The sequence below is a fragment of the Elephantulus edwardii genome, unplaced genomic scaffold (genome assembly GCF_000299155.1).
Source record: "Elephantulus edwardii isolate Elephantulus edwardi_28Jun2011 unplaced genomic scaffold, EleEdw1.0 scaffold00178, whole genome shotgun sequence".
Lineage (NCBI taxonomy): Eukaryota > Metazoa > Chordata > Mammalia > Macroscelidea > Macroscelididae > Elephantulus > Elephantulus edwardii.
The window spans coordinates 6,054,458-6,076,744 of record NW_006399928.1 but is presented as its reverse complement, the minus strand read 5'-3'; the positions used below and the strand labels follow the sequence as shown (position 1 = coordinate 6,076,744).

Here is a 22,287-nt window from a genome sequence, read left to right as displayed (position 1 = left end):
AGCGCAGGAGGGGAAGACCCTCTATGAGGTGGATTAATTCAGTGACTGGGGTAATCGGGATGGGTGTGTCAGAGGCAATGCGATTGGCATAGGATAGAGCAGGGTTTAGGGCTGTTGTACATAGGGTCGCTATGAGTCGCAAACGACTCGACGGCACATAACAACAACAACAATCCATCTGTTGTTATATGATCAGCTCCAAACACAGGCTCCTCTGACACATCTTGTTCCATTTTCATGGCCATTTTGGATAACTATCTGGATGAAATAGGAACCCAGGATTGCATTGGTAATCACGTTGGAAGCTGACTGATGACAAGGAAGATGCAATCTTCTTCTTTGTTCCTTATACCCTTCTGGAGATCAGGAAAGTTGCTTTCTTTCTCCCTGCAACTTATCAGGGTGCTGGCAGTCTCTTCCATCCTAGCTCCACCTGGAGCCAAGCCTGCACCATTTTGGATATGGCATAGCAAGTGTATGCGGTGCTCTAAATGTAGAGACTCCCTGCTAGAGTCTGCAGATTGTGCCATGCCTAGCCTGCAGTCACTCCTGGATTAGTGGAGTGGTATCACTTCTGAATGGAGGCCTTGCCTCTACTTGAGAATACTTTTGAATTCTCTGCTCAAGACACACCATGGTCACATTTGGAGCAGTGCATACTTTGTGTAATGTGGTTTGGTTCATGCTGGCCGTCTTGTCCTAGCTATTGTGCCTGCATTCATCCCCTGTACTGTAAAAGACTATATCCTAGCTAGGTTAATTACTCTAGGCTACTCTGAGACTAACAAAAACTCCATCCCAGGATGGGTGTACCTTTCATCAATAACCCCTAGACCACCATGTCTGTGGCCATGCTCATATCTTGAGCACTCAGGTTTCTCTCAAGTACCCGTAAATTCTGATAGGACTGAGCATGCTGACCCCAACCTTCAGGTATATTGGTGGACAAACCGTGCCAAGACAGACAACTTGCCCCCACCCACCACAGCAGTGGCAAGAGCACCAATCAGGTGCCCAGTCCACTCTCCTCCAAGGTCCCTCTTTTTTATTTCCCATCACTTGATGGATTTTTGTTTGTTATTTGTTTTTTAATTTTCCATTTATTCTATTGTCTTTTCCTCTTTAGCTTTTTCTTTCTTTTGTCAGTTTCCCCATTTCTTTGCCAGTTTCTTCCCTTCCCTTATTTCCTTATTTTATTTCCCTTCATTATTGTCTTTCTATTCTGAATCTTTATCCATTAGTACTTTTTTCAGTTCTCCCATTTTATTTTTATTCCAAGCTTGTTTATGTTTTTTTTAAGGTTTTTATTTAAATTTTATTTTAGGTCTTTTTCTTTATCCAATTGGCAACAGATAGCAACACTATCCAGCCACACATGCACCTCTTGCAGTTTTGTGCATCTGGCAAGAGTAAAGACCACCTCCTGCACCACTTGATGAACAAAAGATGCAACAAACATCAGCCCTGTCTGCCCTCAAATACTCTATAAAAACAACAAAGATCTGCACACACTTGTCCATTGTCTGCTACATTCAACAAAGAAAGGAGATGAAATGCTAAGAATTATCAAATTGGCAAGCTGCACAAGACTTTTGCACAGCTCAACAAGACATATCAAAACAAACTAATACAAAGACAGTATCACCACAGTATCTTAAATGCAATAAGAACTTTTAACCATTCAACAAATCAGTTAATACAGCATAAAAAGTGATAAAAATACAGAACCAGAAAATAATGGGGGAAACCCCCAAAACTATGCAAGACCTACTGCATAAATGGAAAATTGAAAGTGATAAATAGCAAATTGAAATTCAGAGTGTTAAGACTAAAATTTCAGAAATAGATAACACCTCAGAAGAAGAAGAAATGGAGCACAGAACTAGAGAATAAATAATTCAATATCACTAATTTTATAATCAGAAAATAAGAAGGAATGAAAATAAATATTCTAATTATGTGGTACAACATAAAAAAGAATCACTTGCATGTAGTTGTAATTCTAAAACAGAAAGAGACAAAAAACCCCTCCCAAAATAACAGATGATATTGTTGAAGATTTCCTGGGGGGAAAATTTCCCTAATATGAAAAATGAGAATCAATAAAAATAAGCACCTATTTCTCAGCAGAAACAATTCAGGCAAGAAGGCAATTGGATGACATGGATAAAATGATGAAAAAGAAAAATAAAACAAAATTCTGCTAACCAAGAATTATATGCTCCCCAAAATTGTCTCTAAACTATGTCAATGGAATTGGGACATTTACAGGTGAGTCAAAACTAAGAGAATTTCTGAAAAGTGAGTGAGACCAACCTTACAAAAAATACTGAATGGAATTTTCAGACCAAGAATCAACAGCTGCAGACAACAATGCAAATTAACATAAATAACATCATTCAAAAACTGATCCAAACATGGAATTGCACAAAGTAGACCTATCACAAAAGAAGCAATAGACTCATCACAAAAGAAGAAATTAAACACTTCCAACACAAAATAGTCCTGGCCTAGACAGCTTCATCAGTGCATTCTGACAAATATTCAGAAAAAAGCTGACACCAGTTTTACAGAAGCTATTTCAGAAGATAGAAAATAGTGGAATTCTCCAGAACTCATTCTATAAAGCAAGCATAAACTCGATACCAAAGCCAGGCTAAGCCACCACTAAAAAATAAAATTACAGACCAATATCCCTCAGATGAATGCAGTTGCAAAACTTCTGAACAAAATCTTAGACAATAGAATCCAATATCATATAAAAATGATATCTACCGTGATAAGTTGTGAGTCATACGAATCAAGAAAGCAAATGAAGGAAAAAAGAAAAACAAAGCAAATGAAAAATGCCACATGACTATCTCAAATGATGCAGAAAAGAAATTTGACAAAATTAAATAACATTGCTTGATAGAAATGCTCAACGGTATAGAAACAGAAGGAAAATTCTTCAGCATAATTAAAAGTGTATATTTTTAAAAAAAATCAATGGGCAACATTGTTCTCAATGGAGAGAGAGTAAAGACATTCTCTTGGTGAACAGAAACCATGCAAGGATGTCCTAGATCAGGACTCCTATTCACTATTGAACAGGCACTTCACTGAAGACGACATTCAGATGGCTAACAAGCACATGAAGAAATGCTCAAAATCCCTAGCCCTAAGAGAGATGCAAATTAAAACAACTATGAGATATCATCTCACCCCAGTCAAAATAGCAAAATTTAACAGGACAGCAAGCAATAAATGCTGGCGAGGTTGTGGAGAAACTGGAACCCTTATTCACTGTTGGTGGAGTGTAAAATGGTGCAACCCCTGTGGAAAGCAGTATGGCGCTGACCCATAGCTGACCCTCAAGCAGGTTTTCAGAGGCAGTTAATCTCATGGAAGGAGATTGCTCATCCTTTGGAAAAAATACTGAAAGAATTTGTTTTAGACTGAATGTAGATATGGTTTCAGACATTACTTTAAATCTATCCAGAAAATTGACTCACAGTAAAAGTAAATATAAAAGTCTGTTGTTATTTGCCATTGAGTTGCCTATGACTCATAATGATCCTATGTCCAGCTGTGAACTTCACCCTATTCTGATCCAGTCTCACTGTCACACTTACTCCGATTGCCCCAGTAATTGTGTCATTTAATCTCATCCAGACTCTTCCTCTCTTGCATTGTCTCTCCACCCTTCCAAACATGATGTCTTTGTCCAAGGACTGGCTCATCCTGTCAAAATGCTCAAAGTATATGAAATGAAGCTTCAAAATGTTTGCCTCTAAGAAGTAGCCTTATTTCACCCTTTCAAGGACAGACTTGTTTATTCTCTTGACAGTCCATGACATGTTCAATACTCTTCTCCAGCACCACAACTCAAAGGCATCCGTTTTTCTCCTGTCATCTTTAGTCATTGTCCAGCTCTCTGAAGCATAGCAAGTAATTTCAAAGACCACGGCTAGTATCAGGTGCACCTTAGTCTCTAGACTGACATCACTGCTCTTTATCACTTTGGTCCCTTGGAAGCAGATTTTCCTAATGCAATTTGTCTTTTGATTTTTCTGACTGCTGGTGCCAAGAGTGTTGATTATGGAGCTGAGCAAGCTGAAATCTTTAACAATCACAATCTTTTCTTCATCTACCACAGTACTACCAACTGGCTCAGTGGTGAGAATCTTTGTCTTCTTGACGTTGAGAGCTTCAATACATATTTAAGTCCGTGACCTTCCATAGCAAATGCTCCAAGTCCCTCTCAATTTCAGCAAGCTAGATTGTGTCATCTTAGTAGCACAGGTTGTTTATGAGTTTTCATACAATTGCATATTTCTTCTGTTTTCTTCTCTTAACTGGTTTAAGAAATAAGTTGTACAAACAATATATTTATACTGATGTGCTTATTGCTGTCATTATGTACCAAGTCAGAACCAACCCATAACTGACTCTCTAGTGGTTTTTCAGAGGCTGTATAAATCACACAGGAGAGTTTTGCCCAGCTTTCTACCTTTAAACAGCTGGTGGATTTGAACCACATGCCTTTAGATTGACAGTACAGCTTCTTATCCAGTAGACCACCAGGTCTTCCTGATGTACAAAAGTTTTGTCGTTGTAATGTGCAGTTGAGTCGCCTGTGACTCATAGCAACCCTATGTACAATAGAGCTAAACCCTGTTCTTTCCTGTGCCAGTCTCATTGTCTCCAACACACCCACCCCAATTACTCCAGTCACTGAATCAATCCACTTCATAGAGGGTCTTCCTCTCCTGTGCTGTCCCTCCATCCTCCCAAGGATGACGTCCCTCTCCATGGACTGGTCCCTACTTGCAATATGTCCAAAGTATGTCAGACGAAGCCCCAGAATCCTTGCCTCCAAGGAGCAGCCCTGTTTAACCCTTGACAGAATGTTTATTCTCTTAGCAGTCCATGGTATATTAAATAATCTTCTCCAGCATCACACCTCAAAGGCATCAATTCTCCTTCTATCCTCCCTAGTCATTGTCCAGCTCTCTGATGCATAGCAAGTGATTGCAAAGACTATGTATCAGGTGCACCTTAGTCTCCAGGGTGACACCATTGCTCTTCAGTACTCTGGGAAGGTTCCTAATAGCACACTTTTCCATTGCAATACGTCTTTTGATTTGCTGGTTGCTGGTGCTTCATCTCATATACTTTGAGCATTTTGACAGGATGAGCCAGTCCTTGGACAAAGACATCATGTTTGGAAGGGTGGAGAGACAATGCAAGAGAGGAAGAGTCTGGATGAGATGAAATGACACAATTACTGGGGCAATCGGAGTAAGTGTGACAGTGGTTTGAATCTGTTCTTCAGTTCCTTGAGCTTAAGAAATGCTGAAGGAGTTCGGCCCTTTTGATTTTCTGACTCTAGTTCCTCGCACATTTCATTGTAGTATTTTCCTTTGTCATTCCGAGCAGCCTTTTGGAATCTTCTTTTCAGCTCTTTAGTATCTTGAATTCTTCCTTGTGCTTTGGCTTCTCTACGCTCCAGTGCAATCTTCAGAGATTAAATAATCCAATGAAAAGGTAAAGATAGACTTCATAAAAATACAATATCCAAGTTAATGGTGTGTATTTTTATTGTTGTTGTATGTATATCAACTGAGTCAGAACCGACCTATAGCTGACCCTCCGGTGGGTCTTGAGAGGCAGTTAATCACATGGGAGGGGGTTGCTCATCCTTGTCCCATGAACCTTGCATTATCCTGTGCCATGTTCATCATCTCTGATATACTTGATCCCATTGATACAGTCACTGTGTCAATCAATTTTGTTGAGAGTCTGCCACTACTTCACTGATCTTCAACTTTTCCAAGCATGTTATCTTTTTTCAAGGACTGCTCTGTCTTAACAACATACCTAAAGTATGTGAAAATAAGTTTCACTACCCTTGTCTCTAAGGAGCATTCTGAATGCACTTTATCCAAGACTTATTCATTCATTCTTTTGGCAGACCATGACATATACAGTACCCTTTTCCAATACCATCACTCAAAGGCATTAATTTTTCTTCTGTCATCCTTATTCATTGTCCAACTTTCAGATGAATATCAAGTAATTGAAAAGACTATGGCCTGAATCAGGTACACCTTAGCCTTTAAACTAACATCTTTGCTCCTTGTACTTTGGAGAAATCTTTTTTCTTTTCTTTTTCTTTTTTTATACTGGTCTTTGAAAGTAGATTTTCCCAATGCAACACTTTTTTTTTATTTATTGACTACTAGTACCAAGGGTGTTGATTGGGGATCCAAGTTACATGATACATTGATAACTTCAATCTCTTTTCTTCATCTATCATGCAGCCATCTATTGCTTGAGTGGTGAAGATTTTTGTTTTATTGATGTTGAGATATAGTCCACATTGGGGGCTGTAGTCTTTAAACATATGTAGCAAGTATTTCAAGTCCTCTTCACTTTCAGCAATCAAGATTGTCATCTGCATAATGCAGGTTATTGATGAAACTTCCTTCAATCTTGATGCCCCATTCTTCTTCATATAGTTCAACTTCTCAAATTATTTGCTCAATTTACAGATAGAATAGATAAGCACAAAAGACAGCCCTGATGCACACCTTTTCTGATTTCAAACCATTAAATGTTACTTTGCTCTATTTAGTCAAAAGCTTCTTCGTCTATGTAGAAGTTTCACATGAGCACAATTAAGTGTTCTGAGATTTCCATTCTTCTCAATATTGGCCATAGTTTGTTATGATCAACATAGTCAAACGCTTTTGCAAAGTTAGTAAAACACAAATAGATATCTTTCTGTTATGCTTTGCTTTTAGCCAAGGTCTGACATCAGCAATATCTTTTGTGCCATGATCTCTTCTGAATCCAGATTGATTTTCTGGTAGTCCCTTTTAGATGTATTCTTCTAGCCATTTAGAATCAGATATAAATTAATAAAATGGTTAAAAGTGATATATCATGCACACAGCAAACATAAGAAGCTGCAGTGTCTATAATAATCTCAGACAGAAAATCTCTCAAAACAAGATGTTATTAAATTTTATCATTTGGTCACTTGGCAACACTGGTTTATAAACTTATGTCCTATATCTTAAAAGGATAAAAAGCCATCTAAGATATAACTATTGGTCTCTATTCATCTGCAGTTAAAGAGACAATGAAATAATACAAGAAATAAATAGCTAACATGCCACTTCATCATCTGTCCTGAAAACACTGGAGAATTCTCTCAAGCATCTAAAGAATAATTAAGGTTATTTCATCACAAACACTTTTAAAAAATGAAAAAGTTTTCAAGTAAAAACTTGAAAATTTACTCTATGAGGTCAGCATTGCCTTGATACTAAGGACAAGCAAAGACACTTGATATGTGCTGCCAAGTCAAAGTTGACTCACAGCTGATCCTCCAGTGGGTTGTTGGAGACTGCAAATCACACAAGAGTAGATTGCTCCTCTTTCTCCTGAAGAGAAGCTGGTGAATTCGAACCCCATGCCTTTGGGTTGGCAGCTCAAATTCCTGCCACTGGGACACCAGAGCTCCTTTAAACAAAGACACTACTAGAAAACTACAACCCAATATCTTTCACTAATATGTATGTGGTAATTCTAAAAAAAATACGTGTGAATTCAAATTGAGGAATATTTTCTCATTTTTATTTTTATTGCTTTGGATACAATTTCATTTACCTTGTGTTTCACACTTTCCTTCATTCATATGAACTATATGCTCCTGTTCTGATTTACCTAAAATTTTTTTAAAAAATACCCTAAGGAATTAATCATATGTAACTTGGGGACTACCTATGAATAGAAAATCCTTTATATGTAGAAAATTACTTTTTTTAAAAAAAATTATTTTCTTATTTTTGTGTGTGTGTACCATCAAATCAGATCTGGCTGGTACAGGGGGAGATTGCCCCTCCTTCTCCAGGAAAGCATCTGGTGGATTTGAACCACATACTTCTGGGATTGCAGTGCAGCTTCTCACTACTAGGCCACCAGAGCTCCCTAGAAAACTACTTTCTAAAAGCACTGGAACATAGATATTTAGAATGCTAACTTATAAGCCTTGTTTCTCTAGATTTTTAAAATTGTTTTAATGAAAGTTTTACAAAAAGGTTGGGTTTCATTCATTCATTGTTGCACATTTTCTTCCCTCTCCCTTCCATCACCCTCCCTAGTCCACTTTGTTATGCATTTCTTGTTCCAGAGTGTTGTCATATATATAATGCTTAATCTTCTATTCAAGCCACAGGTGGCAATACTTAAGGATAATTTGGGTAGAATGTTAAATGATCCAGGAAGTAATAAGAGAAGATAGAAGGAGTACACAGAGTCACTGTATCAGAAGGAATTGGCTGACACAGAAGAATTTCATGAAATAACATGTGAGCAAGAGCCTATGGTGGTGAAGGAGGAAGTTCAAATTGCTCTGAAGGAATTGGCAAAAGCCAAGGCACCAGGAGCTGACGGCATACCAATTGACATATTTCAATAGACAGACACTGCCTTGGAAGTGTTCACTAAGTTGTGCCAAGAAATTTGGAGGACAGCCAGCTGGTCGACTGACTGGAAAAGATCGATATTTGCTCCCATTCCAAAGAAAGGTGACTTAACAGAATGCAAAAATTATCGAACAATGGCATTAATATCACCTACAAGCAAGATTCTGCTGAAAATTATTAAAAAACGTTTGGAGCAATGTGTCAACAGACAACTGCCAGATGTGCAGGCTGGATTTAGAAGAGGTACTAGGGATATTACAGCTAATGTTAGATGGATCTTGGCAGAAAACAAAGAATACCAGAAGAATGTCTATCTGTGCTTCATTGACCATGCAAGGCTATTGACAGTGTGGATCACAACAAGCTGTGCCTGACTCTGAGAATCCCAGAGCATTTGATTGTGCTAATGCGAAACCTATACTTGGACCAAGAGGCAGTCGTCAGAACAGAGCAAGGAGACACTACATGGTTCAAAATCAAGAAGGGGTTCCGTCAGGGATGTATTCTGTCTCCATACCTTTTCAATCTGTATGCAGAACAGATCATCCGAGACACTGGGCTACATGACGAGGAATGTGGCATCAGGATTGGTGGAAGAGTCATCAACAACCTGAGTTACGCAGATGATACAACCCTGCTTGCTGAAACTGAGGAGGACCTGAAGCGCTTGCTGCAGAAGGCCAAGGATTGCGGTCTCCTATATGGTTGGAAGCTCAACATCAAGAAAACAAAGATTCTCACCACTGAGCCAATTGGCAGCATCAGTACGGATGGTGAAGAGATTGAGATAGTTAACAGTTTTAGTTTACTTAGCTCCACAGTCAACACTCTTGGTACCAGCAGCCAGGAAATCAAGAGACGAATTGCATTGGGAAAGTGAGCTGTGAGGGACCTCTCCAGAGTACTGAAGAGCAACGACATCAGGCTGGAGACTAAGGTGCGCCAGATCCGGGCTATAGTCTTAGCAATTACGTGCTATGCATCAGAGAGTTGGACAGTGAATAGGGATGATAGAAAGAGAATTGATTCCTTTGAGCTGTGGTGCTGGAGAAAAGTGTTGAATATGTACCATGGACTGCTAGGAGAACAAACAGGTTTGTCCTAGAGAAGGTGAAGCTGGACTGCTCCTTGGAGTCAAGGATTCTGAAGCTCCGTCTGACATACTTTGAGCATGTTGCAAGGAGGGACTGGTCCTTGGAGAGGGACATCATGTTTGGCATAGTGGAGGGTCGGCGCAGGAGGGGAAGACCTTCTATGAGATGGGTCGATTCTGTGACTGAAGTTGTGGGAATGAGTGCGCTTGAGATGGCTAGGTTGGCACAGAATAGAACGGTGTTTAGGGCTCTTGTGCATAGGGTCCCTATGAGTCACAAGTGACAAAATGACATATAACAACAACAATCTTACATTTCTTTCAGACAGTTCTTCCTCTCATCTATTCCAGTCCAGTGTTCATTAACTACCCACTCTTTTCATATTCTTCCCTTAGCCCACTTTGCCAATCTAATTTAAAACAGCGTTATTATGCAGTAATAGTCCTTTTGTGAGCAAGCTATTTCACTAGCATGTCTTCCATGCTCACCCATGTCGTATAATGTTTTATGAGTTCATTGTTTTTCAAAGCTACATAATACTCAGTTGTGTGAATGTACCACAGTTTTTATATCCATTCATTTGTTCTTGAGAACTTGAGCTGCTTCCGTGTCTTTGCTATTGTGAATAATGCAGCAATAAGCAAGGGTGTGCAAACACCTGTTTTAATTGCAAATCTGGTTTCTTTAGGGTTTATTCACACTAATGGAATTGTTGGATCAAATGATATTTCTATTTCCAACTTTTTGAGAAAGCACCAGACTGCCTTCCACAGTAGTTTTAGTATTTTAAATTTCCCACCAGCAGTGAATAAGAGTTCTAATCTTTCTGCAACCCCACCAGCATTCATTGTTTTTTACCTTGGTGAATTTTGCTATTGTTTCTGGGGCGAGATGATATCTAAAATTTGTTTTGATTTACATCTCTCTGATAGCTAGAGATTTTGAACATTTCTTCATGGGTTTGTTTGACATTTATATGTCTTCTTTAATAAAGTATCTGTTCATATCTTGTGCCCATTTTTGTGATTTTTTTTTACCTTTTTCTTGTTGAAGTGCTCAATTATTCTATAAATACTTTATCATTGTCAAATATTTTCCCCAGTTAATAGGCTTCCTTCTTATCCTGTTGGAGTAGTGTTTTGATGTGCACAGGGATTTGATTCTTAGAATTTGATTCTCATTCATCAATTCTATCCTTTCCAGATTGAGCATTTCTAGCTGTATTTGGCACTCTCTTTATATCATAAACTAAGCCATCTAAGCTTGATCCCAGTTTGTCTTTGATGAATTTTATGGTTTTGGGCTTTAGTCCTAGGTCTCTGATCCATCTTGAGTTGATTCCCCCCCCATTTTTATAATTTTAGTGAAAGTTTACAGAGACTTTGGATTTCCATTCATTCATTGTTGCACTTTTCTCTCTGCCCACCCCTCCCCCAATTCACTTTTTTTTTAAAAAGTAAAAGAAAAAATTATTTCATTGTTATTCAATCCCTCCCCCCCCAAGTCCACTCCACTATGCTACCTTTGTTCTGGATTCCTGTCATAACAATAATATCTAATCATATATCCCTTTTAAACAGTTCTGTCCCTCATCTGTTTCAATGCAGTATACATTATTTATCACACCTTTCTCCGTGCACCCCCCCCCAAATGTATGGTGTGAGATGTGGGTCCGGTTTCAACTTTCTGCAGGAAGCAGTCCAATTTTGCCAGCACCATTTGTTGAAGAGGTCATCATTTTCCCGTTTGATATGTTTTATTTCCTTGTTGAATATTACTTGACCATAGATACCTGAGTCCATTTCTGGGTTCTCAATTCTGTTCCACTGGTTTATGTACCTGTCACTGTGCCACTACCGTGCTGTTTTGGTTACTATCAATGTGTAGTAGGTTTTGAAGTCAGGGAGTACTATACCTCCCACTTCATTTTTGTTTTTCAGAAGTGATTTGCTTATTCAGAGATCTCTTTACTCTCCAAATAAACTTAATAAGTTCCCTTTCAATCTCCTTGAAAAATGATTTTAGTATCTGTTTTGGGATTGTATTGAACATGTAGATTGCTTTTAGTAAGATTGCAATTTTCACTATATTGAGTCTTTCTATCCATGAAGTCGACAGCATTCAACAACAATAATCCATGAAGAGGGCACATTTTTTCATTTCTTTAGGTCTTTTATTGTGTCTCACAAAAATGTTCTGTAGTTTTAATTGTACAGGTCTTTTGTGTCTTAGTTAGGTTCACTCCCAAGTATCTTAATTTGTGGTTGGTTAATGTAAGTGATGTTGTTTTCTTAATTTCCTTCTCAAAGTTCTCTTTGTTATTGTACAGGAAATACCACTGATTTTTTTACATTGATCTTATAGCCTGCCACTTTAGTAAATTGGTCTATTACCTCTAACAGTGTTTTTGTTTAGTCTTTGTGGTTTTCTGTGTATACTATGATATCATCTGCATACAGTAACAGTTTAACCATCTCTTTGCCTATCTTTTATTTCCTTTTTTGTCTTTTTGCCCCAGCATATGCTTCCAATGCAATATTGAATAGAAGTGGTGACAGTGGGCATCCTTGCCTAGTCCCTGTTCACAAGGAAAATGCTTTTAGTCATTCTCCATTGAGAATGATATTGGCCCTTGGTTTTGCATATATACTATTCACTATTTTGAGGAAATTCCCTTCTATTCCAATTTTGCTGAGAGTTTTTATCAGGAACGGGTGTTGGATTTTATCAAATACCTTTTCTGCATCAATTGCTAAGATCATGTGGTTCTTATTATTTGCTTTGTTAATATGGTGAATTACATTGATTGTTTTTCTTATGTTGAACCATCCTTGCATACCTGTTATGAATACCACTTGGTCATGGTGAATTATTTTTTGTTGTGCTTTGGATCCTATTGGCTAGGACTTTGTTAAGAATTTTTGGGTCTATATTCATGAGAGATATATTCGTCTGGTTTTCATATTAGGGTTATGCTTGCTTTATAGAATGTCTCAGAGTATTCCTTCTTTTTCTATTTTTGGAAATAATTTAAGTAGATTGATGATAGATCTTTTGTGTAAGTTTGGTAGAATTCAGCTGTGAAGCTATCTGTTCCTGGACTTTTCTTATGTTGTTGTTGTTGATTGCTGTCTAGTCATGCATGACTCAATGTGATTCTATGAACAAAAGGCCTAAAGACCTAAAGCCTTTCTATAACTATTATTTATCCAAGTTCATAGAGTTTCCAGAGGCATGTGGTTTAGGAAGTGAATGCCACTCCTGCTTCCAAACCTGTCTTAAACTGGGAGCGCCACCAAAAACTGTCCACCATGGGCAGCCATTATGGCATTATGGCACAAGGCTTAGGGTCACAGCAAATCCAGATTACCTCAGCACAGCAAATTGACAGAAGAGTGCTATATGACTTAGAAGATTGTTCCTCCAAATTAGAGTAACAAGGGATTAAAATATAATCCCTCAAGCCAAACTTTTAAATACAACGGCCCTCCAGGAGGTCTTGTTGACCCTAAACAGAAGGCTTAAATTAAAAAACAACCAAACATTCCACATTGACCCTCAACCAAAACAACAGTGCTCATCTTACAGTGTCCAGCCACTTCACCCAGTCTCCAAAATGGAGACAAGGGCTTGGCCTTAAATGCAAGTGTCTTCCAGGAGGTTTTGTTGACTCTAAACAAGAGGCTTAAATAAAAAAACCAAACAATCCACACAGATCCTCAACCAAAACAAGAGCACCATCTTACAGAGTCCAGCTGTTTCATCCAAGTCCAAAATGGAGAAAAGGGCTTGGAATTATATGTTGTTGTTGTTGTTGTTGTTGTTAAGTGCCATCTAGTACTGACCTTATAAACAAAAGGCCGCAACCTTTTTCTATAATTATTGTCCTTTCTCTAAGTTCATAGAGTTTCCACAGGCATATTTAGGAAGTGGATGCCATTCCTGCTTCCAAGCCTGTCCTAATCTGTGAGCTCTACCAAACATTGTCAACCATGTGTAACCATTATGGCATTTGACAGACCAATGACACATCATTCAGTATCATATCAATCTAAAGTTACCTCAATACGAAGAAATGACAGAACAGTGCTAAATCACAATTAAAATAAAAGACACCAGGCCTGCGCACCAGGCTCTCATTGGCTCCAACAAGAGGCTTTCGGCCAACCAGAACAATCTAGAGTCGACCCCCATCCAAGACAGACAAGGACTCACACCTCCAAGGCCACACAAATTTGAAAAGACCCCAGGACCATTATTCACCAGGCTCTCACTGGCTCCAACAAAAGGCTTCCGGCCAACCAAAATAATGCAGAACTGACCTCCATCCAACATTGAGAAGGACTCACTCCTTACCTGCAGTCAAGTATGTGTTAGCTATTCTGTACAAAATAAGTGTCGATTCTAATGATGTTTTCCATGTTTTTCAGCATAATATATAGTTGTTGTTGTGTACTGTTGAGTTGGAATCAATACATAGCTGACCCTCTACTGGGTTTTCAGAGGCAGTTAATCACATGGGAGGAGATTGCCCATGCTTCTCTCATGGAACAGCTGCTGGCCTCGAACCACTTGCCCTTGAGAGTGTAGCGCAGCTTCTTGCCATTAGACTACCAGAACTCCCTTAATATATAGTACATGAAAGAATTTTTAAAGTGATTTGTTTATGAAAATATTTTTATTTGATTTTTTGTCATATGGAATTTTAGAAAAGTGTATACACTTCTAGGTAAAGTATCAGTTATCCTCATAATTATGAAGACATCACTCAATTGTCTTTTAGTTTTCAATATTGTTACTGAGAACTCTAAGGACATTTTAATACTTTGTATTTCCTCTATGAATTTTTCTTTCTTCTCTAGAGGCTTTACAGATCCTCAATTTTACAATATCTAAAAACTTCATAATGGCATCTTGATTTGAGTGCTTATCATTTTCGCTGAATAGTAAAGGGAATAAAGTTCAGAATTTATTTCAATTCGTTTTGTATAATATAGAACATAATTTAACAAAATAAAAGAATCTGTCCTGCTTTATTCTAGTTACAATACCCTGGGCTTTGATTTGTAAAACTAAAATATAAAGGGCCATTTACAAAGTCCACTGTGATCTCATGCTCTGAATAAATGTTGTTGTTTAGAGAAATAGAATCTTAGGAGTTAATAAGGTACTCTGTCAGCTTCAAAGACAGTAGTTCCAAACAGATGATCAATTCCTTCAGTCATAGAAAATAAAAAGACACTATAATGTCCTCCAGGATCACCTATTTTGAATAATATTGCATGAGTTCCTTGTTTTTCCATGCAGCGTAGTATTCCATTGTGTGAATATACCAGAGCTTCTCTATCCATTCATTTGTTGATGGGCACTTGGGTTGTCTCAAGATCTTTGCTATTGCAAACAAAACCACAATAAACATTGGTGAGCATATATCTGCTTAGGTGGCAGTTATGGTTTCCTGGAGGACATTATGTTGAGTGAAATATCTCAGTCAAAAAAGGACAAATATTGCATAGGGTCATTGTTGTAAAACAGAACTGGCATTGGGGTTGAAGGAAGACAAAAAAGAAGGGAAGGAATGATGTATATTGCCTTGAAACAGATGAGGGAGAGAATTGTCTAAAAGGGTTATATGAATGGCTGTTCTTGTCATTACAGAATTCCAGAGTAAAGGCTGCATTGTGGAGTGGATATGGCGGGAGGGATTGCATAACAGTGAAAGAGTTTTTCTTTTCAAAGAGAAGAGTGAATTGGGGAAGAGGGGGTAGGGAGGAAGAAAAGTGCAATAATAAATGACTGGAAACCATAAGTCTCTGTAAACTTTGATTAAAATTAATAAGAAAAAATTTTTTATAAAGACACTTGTAAAAACTAATGGGGAAGTCTTGTTATGACCTTTCAATTTCTTATTTTGTGATGGGTCTATTTAAGTGCTCTACATCTGCCTGGGTCAATATGGGTAGGGCATGAGTATCAAGAAATTTGTCCATTTCCTCTCAGTTTTTTTAAAAATTTATTATTCATTTCAGTAAAAATTTACAGAGACTTTGGATTTCCATTCATTCATTGTTGCACTTTTCTCCCCACCCACGCCTCTCCCCCCTAATACACTACCCTCTTGGAAAAGTAAAAGAAAAATTTTTTCATTGTTTTACAAACCCTCCACCAGGTCCACTCCACCATGTAGCCTTTGCTCTAGACTCCTGTCATGACAAAAATAACTAATCACATATCCCTTTTAAACAGTTTTCTCCCTCATCTGTTTCAATGCAGTATACATTATTGAACCCATCTTTCTCAGTCTCTCCCCAACCCCAAGGTCAGTCCTGTTTTACAACAGTGGCACCATGCAATATTTGTCCTTTTGTGACTGAGATACTTCACTCAGCATAATGTCCTCCAGAGTCACCCATTTTGAATAATATTGCATGAGTTCCTTGTTTTTCAATGCAGCATAGTATTCCATTGTATGAATATGCCACAGCTTCTCTGTCCATTCCTTTGTTGATGGGCACTTAGGTTGTTTCCAACTCCTTGCTATTGTGAACAAAGCTGCAAGAAACATGGGTGTGCATTAAGTTTTTTTAATGTATCTGAGTATAGCTTTTCATATATTCCAATACTATTGATTAAATTTCATCTGGTTCTGTTGTGATGTTATCTCTGTAATTTCTTAAGTTGCCTGTGTCTTCTCCTTTTTTTCTTTTATTAAGTTTGCCAGTGGTTTGTCAATTTTTTTGACCTTTTAAAAAAACCAGCTCCTGGTCTTATTGATTATTTCAATTGTTCTTCTGTTTTCTATCTCACTGATTTCAGTTCTTGTCCTGATAATTTCATTTCTTCTAGAGACTGTAGGATTAAATGGTTGTTCTGTGGGGTTTTTTTCCCCCTAGATAATGATGGTGTTGAGTTAGATCATTGAATTTTTTTTCTATCTTTCTTTTTCATTTGTGTGCCTATTGCTATGAACTACTCCCAGAAGACTGCCTTAGCTGCATCCCAGAGGTTTTAGTATGTTTTTTTTTCATTTTCATTTGTGTCAAGAAACATTTTTATGTCATTCTTTATTTCTTTTAGACCAAAATTGTGCTCTAGCAAAGAGTTATTTAATTTCCATATGGATGGTTTTGTAAGCTTTACTCTCTGGTGGTTAATTTCTAGTTTTATGGAACTGTGGTCTGAGAAGATCCTTTGTATTATTTCAGTGTTTTTTAATTTGTTGAGGCTTGCTTTGTGTCCTAGTATATGATCTATTATAGAGAATGTACCAGGTGTACTTGGGAAGAAAGTGAATTGAGTTTTAGTTGAGTGCAGTACCCTAAATACATCCACAAGATCGAGTTGGCTGATTATATAGTTCTGCCTCTTTACTAACCTTTTTTTGAGTTGACCTATCCTTTGGTGATAGTGGTGTGTTGAAATCTCCTACCGCTATTGTGTTGCTATCTATTTCTTTCTTCAATTCTGCTAGCCATTGTTTTATGTATTTTGCAGGTTTATCATTTGGTGCATAAATGTCAACTACAGTTATGTCTTCTTTATGCCTTTAATTAGTATGTAATGCCCTTTCTTATCTTTATGTTAATTTTCATTCTGAAGTCTATTTTATCAGAGATTCGTGCTTTTTTTGTGGTTGCCATTTGATTGATTCCCCCCCAGCCTTTGATTTAGAGTCTTTCTCTTCATTTTTTATATGTGTCTCTTGTAGGCAACTTATTGATGGGCTTTGTTTGTTTATCCATTGTGCCACTCTTTTTCTTTTAATTGATACACTTAGACCATTCATATTCAGTGTGATTATTGTCAGGCCACGTTTTACCATTTCCATTTTGCTATGTTTCTTTTTCTCTTGTGTATTTCTGGTTACCATGGTCCATCTACTTTCCTTTGGTGTCTCCATTTGAAGCACTACACTTAAAATTTCTTGTAATTTTGGTTTTATTTTTACATAGTCCTGAAATTCCTTCTTTCTTACAAAGGATCTAATTTCTCCTTTATATGTTATGGAGAGCTTTGCTGGGTATAGGATCCTTGACAGGAAATTGTTTTCTTTCGACTTTCTGTATATGTTGTACCATTGTCTTCTAGATCACATGGTTTCTGCTGCGAAATCAGAGCTCAATCTAATTGGTTCCCCTTTGTAGGTGACTCTTTGTTTTTCCATGTGCTGCTTTCAGTATTCTATCCTTTTCCTTTTATTTGGAGAATTTGACCATGATATGTCTTGATGTTTTTCTTTTTTTTAAATTTTTTTCTATATTTTATTAATTTTCATAAACATTTACAGAGATTTTGGGTTTCCATTCATTCATTGTTGCACTATTCTCTCTACCCTCCTCCCAGTTTGTTCTTGTCCAAATGCCACAGTGCTTGTCAAAGCCAGTTCTGATTAATCTTCTTTGTCAGTGTGTCCTTTGCCATTCCCTATCACTCCTCCCTGAGAGAGACTTCACCCTGAGTCATAAGGAAAAGGGGATGGCGTATTCTCTTTCTTTTTGTGTCCAGTTATTTGGTTTTCACCATGCTTCTTGAGTGTGGATTTTACCATTCTTCAAAATACCTGGAAAATTCTCTTCTCGTACTTCTTCCACAATTTTCCCAGTGACTTTCTTATCACTCCTATGTTCTGGAATTCCAGTCATGCATATGTTGTTAGTTTTGATATCAAATCAAATGATTCTAATGTTTTCTTAATTTTCTTTACATCTTACCTCTGACTTTTCTTCTAGTATGTTTCCAGTGAGTTTCTTGTCTTCCAGCTCACTGACTCTCTGTTTCATTTCCTCAATTCTATTTTTTTTTTCTCACCAGCAAATCGAATACCAATTCAGTCTTAATATTCTGGATTGCATCTTCATGCTTTTCTGTTTTTTCCCCCCAGTACTGTGTTGACTGCATCCTCTGTGTCTTGTTTCCCCATTTCACAGATTTCAACTCCTTGTTATAAATTAATTAACCGTAGGGAGATGAGGTAGGGTTCTCAATTCTATTCCATTGATCTATGTTTCTGTCACTGTCCCAGTACCTTGATGTCTTGACCACCACCATGGCTATGTAGTAGAACTTGATATCAAGGAGTGTGATGCCTCCTGCCTTGTTCCTCTTTTTTTCTGTGGTGCTTTGCACACTTATCATCTCTTTCCAACCCAGATATAATTGGAAATTGCTTTTCCATCTTATTAAAAATGGAATTGGTATCTGTATTGGGATTCCATTCAATTTGTAGAATACCTCTGGTAGAATTGTCATTTTCACAGTATTGAGTCTTCCTATACGTGATCATGCTATATTCCTCTATTTCTCCAGATCATTTTTGTTTCTTGTAGTAAAGTTTTATAATTTTCTTTGTATAGGTCTTTTGTGTCTCTAGTTAGAATTGTTCCCAAGTATTTCCTCTTGAGATTGGCTATTGAATTTTTTATTTATTCCAATTTTTTCTTCTTCTGTGTTCTTTTTTCCTTTATTGTGATTTTAACAAGTTTACAAAAAAGTTGGATTTTTTAATTCATTCATTATTGCACATTTTCTTTCCTAAAAACTCCAGTTCTCTTTTTGATAAAAAAAATTCATTGTTGTCTAGTTTCCCCTCTGCCCTCCCTCAGTGCACTTGATATGCATCTTTTATTCTGAACTGTTTCATACATATAATGTCTAATCATATATTCCTTTTAAACAGTTCTTTCCTTCATCTGTTCCAATGCAGTGTTCATTATTTATAACCTGTTTTCTTAGTTTCCGCCCAATCCCCATGTCAGCCTTGTTTTATAATAGTGGCATTATGCAGTATGCGTTCTTTTATGACGGAAATATTTCACTTAGCAAATTTCCTCCAGGGTCACACATGTTGTGTAATATTTTATGAGACCCTTGGGTTTCAGTGCTGCATGATATCCTATAGTGTGAAGATACACAATTTTTCTATTCATTCACTTCTTGATTGGCACTTGGGTTACTTCCATCTCTTTGCCATTGTGAATAACACAGCAATATATCTATTTGAGTGGTTGCTCTGGTTTCTTGAGGGTATATTCCTGTGTATTGGAATTGCTGAGTCAAATGGTATTTTTATTTTCACATTTTTGAAAAAGCACTAGACCACCTTCTATAGTGATCACACCATTTTACACTTCCACCAACAGTGAATAAGGATGTCAATTTCTTCACCACTTCACCAAAATGCATTGTTTACTGCTCTGGTGAACATTGCAATTTTACTGGGGTGAGATGATATCTCATAGTTGTTTTTATTTGCATCTCTGTTAGAGCTAGAGATTTTGAACATTTCTTCATGTGTTTTATTGCCATCTGAATGCCTTATTTGGTGAAGTATCTATTCATATCCTGTGCCCATTTTGATACTGGATTATTTACCTTTTTCTTGTTGAGGTGCTGGAATATTCTATAAATTTTAGATAGGAGTCACTTATCAACATATTCTTTTCCCCAGTGTGTGACTTTCCTCTTTACTTTATGGGAAAAGTTTTTTTATGTACATTTGATTTTTAGAAGGTCTCATTTACCTATTTTGTTCTCTCCTAGTTATAGGTTTTCATTATGCTTAGAAGACTGTTCATACTGTGGATTAGGGCTTCTAGAGTTCTTCCAAGCTTTTCTCTAATTAAATTTATATTCTTTGGTTTTACTCATAGGCCCTTGATTCACCTTGAGTTAGCTTTTTGTTTTATTTTGAATAAAATTTTATTTTTAAACTGGTTTACTTACAAAGTTCATATACATTGTCTTCATACTGGATCTTTCCCATTTCCTTTACACAACCCTCCCTCCAACCATCAAGTTTTGCAACCCTATGATTAACTGCCCTCCTCACCCTGGGTCCATCTTCGCTCCTCTGTTCTCCATCTTCCCCCCCCTTGGATCTTCATACATGTTCTACAATAATGGTCTCATACAGTATTTGTCTATATGGTTCTGAGTTAGTTTATTTAGCATAATGCTCTCCAGTCCCTCCAAAGTTAAGTAGTGAATTACAAAATCATTGTTCCTGCATGCTGTATTCCATCAGGTGAATACATCATAATTTCTCAATCCATTCGAAAATGGTTGGACATTTGGGCTGTTGCCATGTTCTGCAATGGTGAATAATGCTGTTATAAACAATAGTGTACAAGTTTCCAGTTGTGCCTCAGTCCTCTTTCTTGGGGTATATTTCAAGCAGTCATCATATGGAATTTCTATGTTTATCTTTCTGAGGAAACACCAAACATTCTTCCAGAGTAGTTGTACCATTTTACAATCCCACCAACAGTGTATAGGAGTTGTTTCATGCCACATCCTCTCCAACATTTATAATTTTTTGTCCTGCTAAACTTTGTCTCTGCTACTGGGTGAGATGGTATCTCATTGTGGTTTTGATTTCAACTCTCTTTTTGTCAGTGATATTGAGCATTTCTTCATGTGTCTGTTGGCCATCCAAATATCTTCTTCCTCTGTGAAAATTCTTTCTATGTCTCCTCCCATTTTGTAATTGTGTTATCAGTATTTTTTCTTGTGGAGGGGCTGTAAGATACTGTAAACTTTTGATATGAAACTCTTGTCTGAAATGGTATTGACATTTTTTTTCCAGATCAGTAGGTTTTCTTTTCACTCTACTGGAAAAATGTTTTGATATGCACAGGCATATAATCTTTAGAAGATCTCATTCATCAATTTTATGCTCTCCAGATTGTGAATTTCTGGCTGTATTTGGCATTCTCTTTATATCAAAGGCTAAGCTACCTAAATTTGATTCCAGTTTGTCTCTGATGAATTTAATGGTTTGAGGCTTTAGTCCTAGGTCTCTGACCCACTTTGAGTTGATAATTATGTATGGGTTGAGATGTGGATACTGATTCAACATTCTGCAGGTAGCAGTACAGTTTTGCCAACACCATTTGCTGAAGAAGGGTTGTCATTTGATAGATTTTTATTTTCCTGTCGATAGCTGGGTCCATTTCTCGGTTCTCAATTCTGTTCCATTGATCTATGTGCCCTTCATTGTACCAGTACTATGCTGTTTTGGTTACTACCACTGTGTAGTAGGTTTTGAGGGCAGGGAATGCTATGCCTCCCATTTCATTTTTGTTTTTCAGAAGTGCTTTGTATATTGGGATCTCTTCTCTCTCCAATTAAACCTGACAATTTTCTTTTCTGTCTCCTTGAAAAATAAATTTGGCATCTGCATTATGCAGATTACACAACCCTGCTTGCTGAAACGGAGGAGGACCTGAGGCGCTTGCTGCAGAAGAGCAAGGACTACAGCCTCCTATATGGACTGAAGCTAAATGTCAAGAAAACAAAGATTCTAACCACTGGGCCAATTGGCAGCATCAGCATGGATGGTGAGGAGATTGAGATAGTTAAAAGTTTTAATTTACTTGGCTCCACAATCAACGCTCTTGGTAACAGCAGCCAGGAAATCAGGAGACGAATTGCATTGGGAAAGTCAGCTGTGAAGGACCTCTCAAGAGTACTGAAGAGCAACAATGTCAGGCTGGAGACCACAGTGCGCCTGAACCGGGCTATAGTCTTCGCAATTATGTGCTATGCATCAGAGAGTTGGACAGTGAAAAGGGCTGATAGAAAGAGGATTGATGCCGTTGAGCTGTGGTGCTGGAGAAGAGTGTTGAATATACCATTGACTGCTAGGAGAACAAACATGTTTGTCCTGGAGAGGGTGAAGCCAGAGTGTTCCCTGGAGTCAAGGATTCTGAAGCTTC

At 37.5% G+C, this 22,287-nt stretch overlaps 1 protein-coding gene across 4 annotated transcripts in view; it reads left to right on the top strand.

Moving 5' to 3' along the window:
• Positions 1 to 22,287, top strand: part of PHKA1 (phosphorylase kinase, alpha 1 (muscle)) — a 742,463-nt gene that overhangs the window by 59,471 nt on the left and 660,705 nt on the right. The window lies entirely within an intron of this gene.